The sequence below is a fragment of the Octopus bimaculoides genome, chromosome 21 (genome assembly GCF_046866305.1).
Source record: "Octopus bimaculoides isolate indiv1 chromosome 21, ASM4686630v1, whole genome shotgun sequence".
Classification (NCBI taxonomy): domain Eukaryota; kingdom Metazoa; phylum Mollusca; class Cephalopoda; order Octopoda; family Octopodidae; genus Octopus; species Octopus bimaculoides.
In genome coordinates, this window is record NC_142948.1 from 12,745,970 (window position 1) to 12,753,469 (window position 7,500).

The window sequence follows — 7,500 nt, forward strand, 5'->3', positions numbered from 1 at the left end:
TCGATGGACCACTACAGTATTTGTTACAATGCTATTTGGTATTCGATTCGGGTTCAATTCCCGCTTGTACAAATTTGACACAAAGTACAACATACTTAGTATAGCATCTCTCTCATTCTCTCTGTCCGTCTCTCTGTTTGCCAGTGTGTCTGTCTGTCTCTCCCGCCATCTCTCCCTTTCTCTCTCTCTCTTTCGCCATAATTTTCCCGTGTTTCCCTGGCTGTTACATCATAGGACAAGTATATGATTGCTGAGAAAGCATATATAACTGGGGGTGCCTAAATATACTCGTTCGTCCATCTGCGTAACAAGAAACATCCGGTCATTCTTAAGGATGACTGACGGCCTGGGGAGCGACTTCCTTGACCATTTTTAACCCAGTGGCAAGAACAGATCAAGACAAATGGGGATGGAGAAAGATGACGTGTGAGGCCAAAATGGTACACGTGCCTCATCTTGCACTCCACGATGCATTACGGCAGCCGCCTTGAGGCATAATGGTTTCTGAAGTGGTTTCCTACGAACTCCAATTTTCCCATGCATACGCAGGCAAGGCTAATTCACCTATAGGTAGTATTTTGAAACGTGCTACTACTGCAGGTCAGGGACAGCTGGTAACCATAGTTCCTATGATGTAGTGATGTAGTCCTACACATCTCAAGACACTGGAACGCCCGATCCATAACCCCTGTAAAGGTTATAGTGTAAGGTCATACCAGAACATGGTGTCTAAATATATTAAGGAAGAGCCTTGTGAGCGGATTTAGTAGACAGAAGCTGAAATATATATATACATATATATAAGTGTGTGTGTTTGTGTTTTCTAAAATGGAGGCGAACACCTTTCTCCATGTGATCGGCTTGAAAAATTAAGACACTAAAATATTTTCCTAATTTTCTAAACAAACAACCAATGGTAGCCTTAATACACAAATAAAGAAATTACATCCACCAATGCGGTGTTGAGCACTCATTTCCATCGTTCAGCATGTATGTATGTATGTATGCATGTATGTATATGTGTGTATATGTGTCTACATATATATATATATAAATGCATGTATGTATATAGATATATATTTATTGGTGTGTGTCTGTGCTTGTCCTCTTCCCCCATTACCAACTCATCCACGGACATAGACGTTAGCTGTAATTTTTAGCACACCTTCCATAGTCTCCATTGTGGTTCGGAAATGCAGGGGCTGTGTTTATTAAGTAATACGTTAAGTTTTATAACTTGACTTCATAATTTCTGCAAGTTAAATGCTCAGACGTCTAAGACATCTTAATAACATCGTCTCAATATCAAACAAATCTGTGAAACGACAGAATCCTTAGTAAGTATTGCAAAATGACTTGCTGTAAATAAATTAGTTTCCGTCTCTTTCCGTCAGACTTCAAATCTCAGTCGAGTCGAATATCCATTTCCTGCCTCCGGTGGTGTTACAATAATTACAATTCTACGAATATGAATGATGCGATCGACTCCAACTCTAAAAGAAGCTCTGTCTAAGCTTGTTTTGCGACCATACACTATCTGCTTCAGTCTCACTGCACAGCACCACTTAATTGTTACTACCGTCCTGGGCCGACTACTTTTTTGAGTGAGTTAGGTTGTCGTAAAATGTGCGTACTTTATATATATATATATATATATATATAGATATGCAGGGCAGGGAATCGTCAATTAGTAATAAAATTAATAATTAACAATTTTGCCGGGTAGCTCAGTATGAAAAAACCTTTTTCGGTAAAAAACATTTATAATCATAAATATATAGGGATTGACAGTAACCTGCTTCTCCAACATACTGAGAATTCAGAAATAGCAGTCAAAGAACTACTGATTTCAAAACTACAAATTATTACTCTCGATTGATAGCGATATTTTTGATACACACAGAACAAAAAACAGTAGAGAAGAGCAAAAAAACACTTGCCTTTAGTTAATTTAGTACTTATATATATATATATATATATATATATATATATATATATATATAGGGAGAGTTCACGAAAAAACAACAGGCGAAGACAGGTAAAGTAGACAACAAATGGATGTATTAGTATAACGCTCGGGTATAGAGAAAGTCTTTAACGTTTCGAGCCTACGCTCTTCAACAGGAAGGCACAAGAGAGAAAAAAAATGTGTGTCGTGGTCAGCGATCTATCATGGCGAATGCCGCAGAGCATTATATATATATATATATATATATATATATATATATATATATATATAGAGAGAGAGAGAGAGAGAGAGAGAGAGAGAGAGAGAGATAGAGAGAGATAGAGAGAGAGAGAGAGAGAGAAAGAGAGAGAGAGAGAGAGAGAGAGAGAGAGAAAGAGAGAGAGAGAGAGAGAAAGAGAGAGAGAGAGAGAGAGAGAGAGAGAGAGAAAGAGAGAGAGAGAAAGAGAGAGAAAGAAAAAGAGAGAGAGAGATATCACTTCAGCAAAAGGACTGATAGAATAATGGTCAGATTTTAACAAAAAGACGATTGGTACTGGGGGTCGACTTTTTTCGACTACCTAGCGCCAAGTCGGTACCACACATGACCGCAGTTCAATGACTGAAAGAAGTAAAGGATAAAAGGTAAACGATCCATTCAAAGATGAGAGAGTAAGATGGGTATCTTTAACGGGTATGATGAGTATTATCAACTGCTATTTGAAATACCTTAGATCTGACGTATTCGCCAACGGATGGATAAGGAACTCCATATTAGACAGTGTCTTATGGGCTTCAGATTTTCAACGACAGAGAAACAGAAGCACATGCTGCTTCTCAGATTTTAGACGACTACCTGATCAATCACAACTGAGCTGTTGCTTTACAACAACACGATGAAACGAGAAGGCGATGACTTTCAAATAATTATTATACATTTCAATGTATATATCACTCTATACTTTCTTTCCATTTACAACAAATTCTAAGTTTCATAACCTCTAATGACATCTGAACATGATCATTCTGCTTTCAGAGACTAAATTTCTTATCGAGCGCAGAAAGTATTTACGCGTTGATCCACTGCTAACAGTTTATAATACTTATTTCTGTTTTGTTTTCTCGTTAATATTTACTTCTTTGGGGAAGGTTTTTTTTCTTTTCTAATTCACACAACTACAGATTGTAGTCAACAACAAAACGAATAGCATCCAATAATGCCAAAGCCGACTGGCAATATCTCATTCACCAATATATCTAAAACACTGGTCTGCAGACTAATTTGTATTTTTATTCTGCTGTTTTTCTTTTCTGCTCACTGTATCTTTAACTGCTTTTACATCGCTGCAATTCATTTTCTCTTTGATTGCTGCTACGCACTCAATATAGCTTTCTCATATTCTCTATTGGTTCTCGCAGTTGTACTACGCAGTAAATATTTCGTCCAATAAACATTTTGTTGAAATGCAATCTCCTGGAATTTCCACCTTTCTCCTATATATCTAGGACAAAGATCAAGCTGAAAATCCACTTCATTAATCTCACCCAAACGCATATGTTCCCTCTGTGTAAAATGTTAATCATGCATATCAACTTGTCAATTTACAGAAGTATAAATGAAATAAGATTTAGACGATGCATTGCTCATAGCAACATTAGAGAAATATTTACAAATATTAATTAGTACTATTAATGATTAACGTCGATTAATGAGGGGAGCCGGAGTACAGACAGTCAGAAAATAGGGGCTATGACAATCTCAAATGAAGTGACATTAATTTGCAATACAAATTTGGAACAAATTTGATACAAGCTGATAACTTCAAAAACTTGGAAATCCTCATTATATCAGATGGAAAAGAACAAAGTATTCAAGCCAATGATTGGAAAAACTAAGACTGATTTCAGTGAGATCAAAGCACAGTCAGCCTTGGTCTATCCAAGAATGTTTTATATGATCAAGTAAGCTGTTGTAATTCATCATCCACTTGTTTCACTCACTGATCAGCGGCCATGCTCGTGTATCGTCTTGAAGAGGGTTTGTAGTCGAACATATAAACCCTAGTATTATTTTGTAAAATCAGGTATTTGTTCTACCTTTTCTTTTGCTGAAGTGAAGGTGATATAATCAATCCAACACTGGTTGTCACGCAGAGGGTTTATAGACACACACAAACACACACAAACACACACAAAACAGGCTTTTTAACTACCAAGTTTCACACTCCAGTGATTGGTCGATACGGAACTATAGCAAAAGACATCCGGTCAAGGTGCCCTGCACTGGCACTGAAATCGAAACCACGTGATTGCACCGGAATCTTCTCAACCACTCAGCCATGCGTGCGTCAATGAAAAGAATGTATTGAGAAAAAAAAAGAAAATAAAAGAAACTTGAGGCATATATAGAACGTGTCCTTCCATATGCCTGTGTTAACTGTCGCGTAAACAGATAGCTAAGCAAAAACATGTCAATAGTTCAGATACGTTGTCCGTGACAACTACAAAACTTAAAGGATATGAAGAGTGGCAAAAGGTCATCTAGTATAATATCTGTGTGAATATACACAGAGAATGTACTAGATGATCGTAACCGTTGGCTACGGAAACAATAACCCAGCAGCTGTTAAATTACGTGTGGTACAAGACAAGAGTGGATTAAGGTTCATAATCGCAGACGTCGTTTATAAAAAGATGAGAAGGTGTAGTAGAGACATGGTTAGATGAATTAATGGAATTTCAAGAAACTGACCTAGAAAGCCTGTCTTTATATCTCATCACGGGTGTCCTCATACAAGTGATGGATGACTGATTTAACGTTATATCGGACAAGCAGAAATGGTTCTACGATTCTGATGTCATTCCATTGTATTATTTTCAATTTTAGTGAAGATCACGTATTGATAAAAGAAAGGAATAATGTGCTGTTATACCAATGCTTTTCTCTATAGAATTAACGATGATTTAACAAAAAGATATATCAGTAGAGAAAAAGCATTGCTCACGGCTTCCGTACATAAATATTTCATCTTTTTCTTCTTTCAATCATTAGACTGCAACCATTCTGGGACACTGCCTTGCAGAATTTTAGTCGAATGAATCGACCCCATTCCCACCACCCTTTAAAAAAAAAAAAAAGTCTAGTACTTATCCTGCCTGCCCTTTTGCTAAACCGCTAAGTTACGGAGACGTAAACCCACTAACACTAGTTGTGAAATTGTGGTAAGGGACAAGTGCAGTAACACACACTACCCCCCCCCCACGCACACACACACATACACATACGTATGTATATATGATGGGCTTCTTTGTGTTTCTTTCCACCAAATCCACTCAGACGGATTTGGTCGGCCCGTAGCTATAGTAGAAGACACTTGCCCAATGTGCAACGCAGTGGGGCTTAACCCGGAACCTCGCGGTTGGGAAGCAAGCTTCTTATTTCTTTATTGCCCACAAGGGGGCTAAACACAGAAGGTATAAGTAAGGACAGACACAGGGATTAAGTCGATTACATCGACCCCAGTACTTAACTGGTACTTAATTTATCGACCCCGAAAGGATGAAAGGCAAAGTCGACTTCGGTGGAATTTGAACTTAGAACGTAACGGCAGACGAAATACCGCTCAGCATTTCGCCCGTCGTGCTAACGTTTCTGCCAGCTCGCCGCTTTTACCACAGAGCCTGCGCCTTTAACTCAGTATATTGCTGCAATTCGATCTTATATATTCACGAGTTTCTTATAATTACTAATTACATTAACTCAGTTAAAAATGGGTATGAATTATCGATAAATGTGAATTAAATACTTGTTCTTAATGATCTTGCGTCATATATCACCTGTCATATTCACTATGACAATTATTCAGTATTAGGTGAATATTGCAGTACTATCATCCTATTTGACTACATATATATAAAAAAAAGTTGATAGTGATAAATTTAATCACGCTGCGCCGCACTATGTTGGTCAAAAAATTGTGAAGGAAATTTTGTTGACAGAAAATGCGTGGTCAGCCTTCGAAGGGAGACTTCCATCTTTTTTGTAAGGTGAACTTAATCCTTCTCCTGGCTAGAAACCATCCTCGCTTGTCTTTCGCTGAGTCCACTCTATAGCATGTAGTCAAGTTATGTTTCCGATCTGAGGAAACCCCCCCTCCCCCCTTTAGACTTGATGGCTCTCTAAAAGCCATGAGCAATGCTTTTTCTCTACTGATTTAACCATAAATATTCATATTTAGCTGTATTTTCAATATTTTATAGATTATACGATCTGTTTAATCTCTTTAACGATAAATGACATCAAAGAATTGGCATAAAAATTCTTTTTCAATACATTCATATCACTTTCATACTTAAAACTGACAGTAATTATTAAAAAAAATTAATAAATAAATAAAAACACGAGATTAAGCCGATTAATTATGCTAGAAAACTAACATTTTTATAGTTCAGAGAGAGCTAATATACTTTATTTTGTTCATGCTGAAAGCATTCCTGTGAACATTTCATATGTGATTTCTTTAATTTACGTAAACCGAGAATTATACTCACAGAAAATCTATAGACTCTAAAAGTCATTTAAAATGAAAATCAAAGACATTCTATGACCTGCTAGTTTCCTGTTAGACTGTGCTTCACCGAGAAAGTATAATAAGACGTAACCAGTCTACAGTTGTCATCATACATATATCTCTACCTCTCCACTTCATGTTTCCATTTAGGTTTTAATCAATTCAAATTTTGGAGTTTTCACTCTTCTCCAGTTCATAAGAATATTTATTGACGCTCGTGACTTTTCTCCTCGTTATGTGTCTAATGTTAATTAACTAGAAATTATTTTTGGTTTGATACATCATATATGTTAACCCTTACTTAACTACAAGGTCTTCGTGCGGAAACCGACATTGAGATATTATAGAATTTAAACATTTACGTTGCTTAATCGGCGAATGATTTCGACACATGTACTACCCGTTCTGCCAAAGCGATTCTAATGTCCCTCAGATATTTATTAGAATATTTAACTGAGGTGGTCAAATAAGGCCAACATCTAACTAAAATATGAACATAAATTCTAAAATCACTTACACTTTCTACTGCTTGTGTACAATACTTTATGTTAAATGTTTGTTTTCAACATTGACTTAATAATCAGAGCTAAACTCAATTTCTTGTTATTTGGACTACTTCAGGGTCCCAGCAGACAAAATAGAAAAGGCGTTGCTCCGGAGGGTGGCAAGGGACATGCGCTGGAACAGCCACTCTTATTCGTGGAGCTCGCACTTGTGGGTAGCCATCTCCGCCCTGATAATGGTGAGCAGGGATATGGTCCGGGGGCCGAAAATGTCGAAGGTCACCACTGTCACATGCTCGACCATAAACCTGTCAGAGATTGACTGACACTTTGTCAGTTTGTTTTTCTCAGCCTGACGAGCAACACAGCCTGGGCTGATAGCCGAACACTCCAAGTTGCCGAAGAAGCTGTCACAGCATGTGACACCCGGATGAGTGATCCCTCGCCGAGTCACCATCCAGTTTTATTAAAATTTTAATTA

At 37.4% G+C, this 7,500-nt stretch overlaps 1 protein-coding gene across 2 annotated transcripts in view; it reads right to left on the reverse strand.

Moving 5' to 3' along the window:
• Nucleotides 1-7,500, reverse strand: part of LOC106876162 (glutamate receptor ionotropic, kainate 2) — a 260,251-nt gene that overhangs the window by 220,700 nt on the left and 32,051 nt on the right. The window lies entirely within an intron of this gene.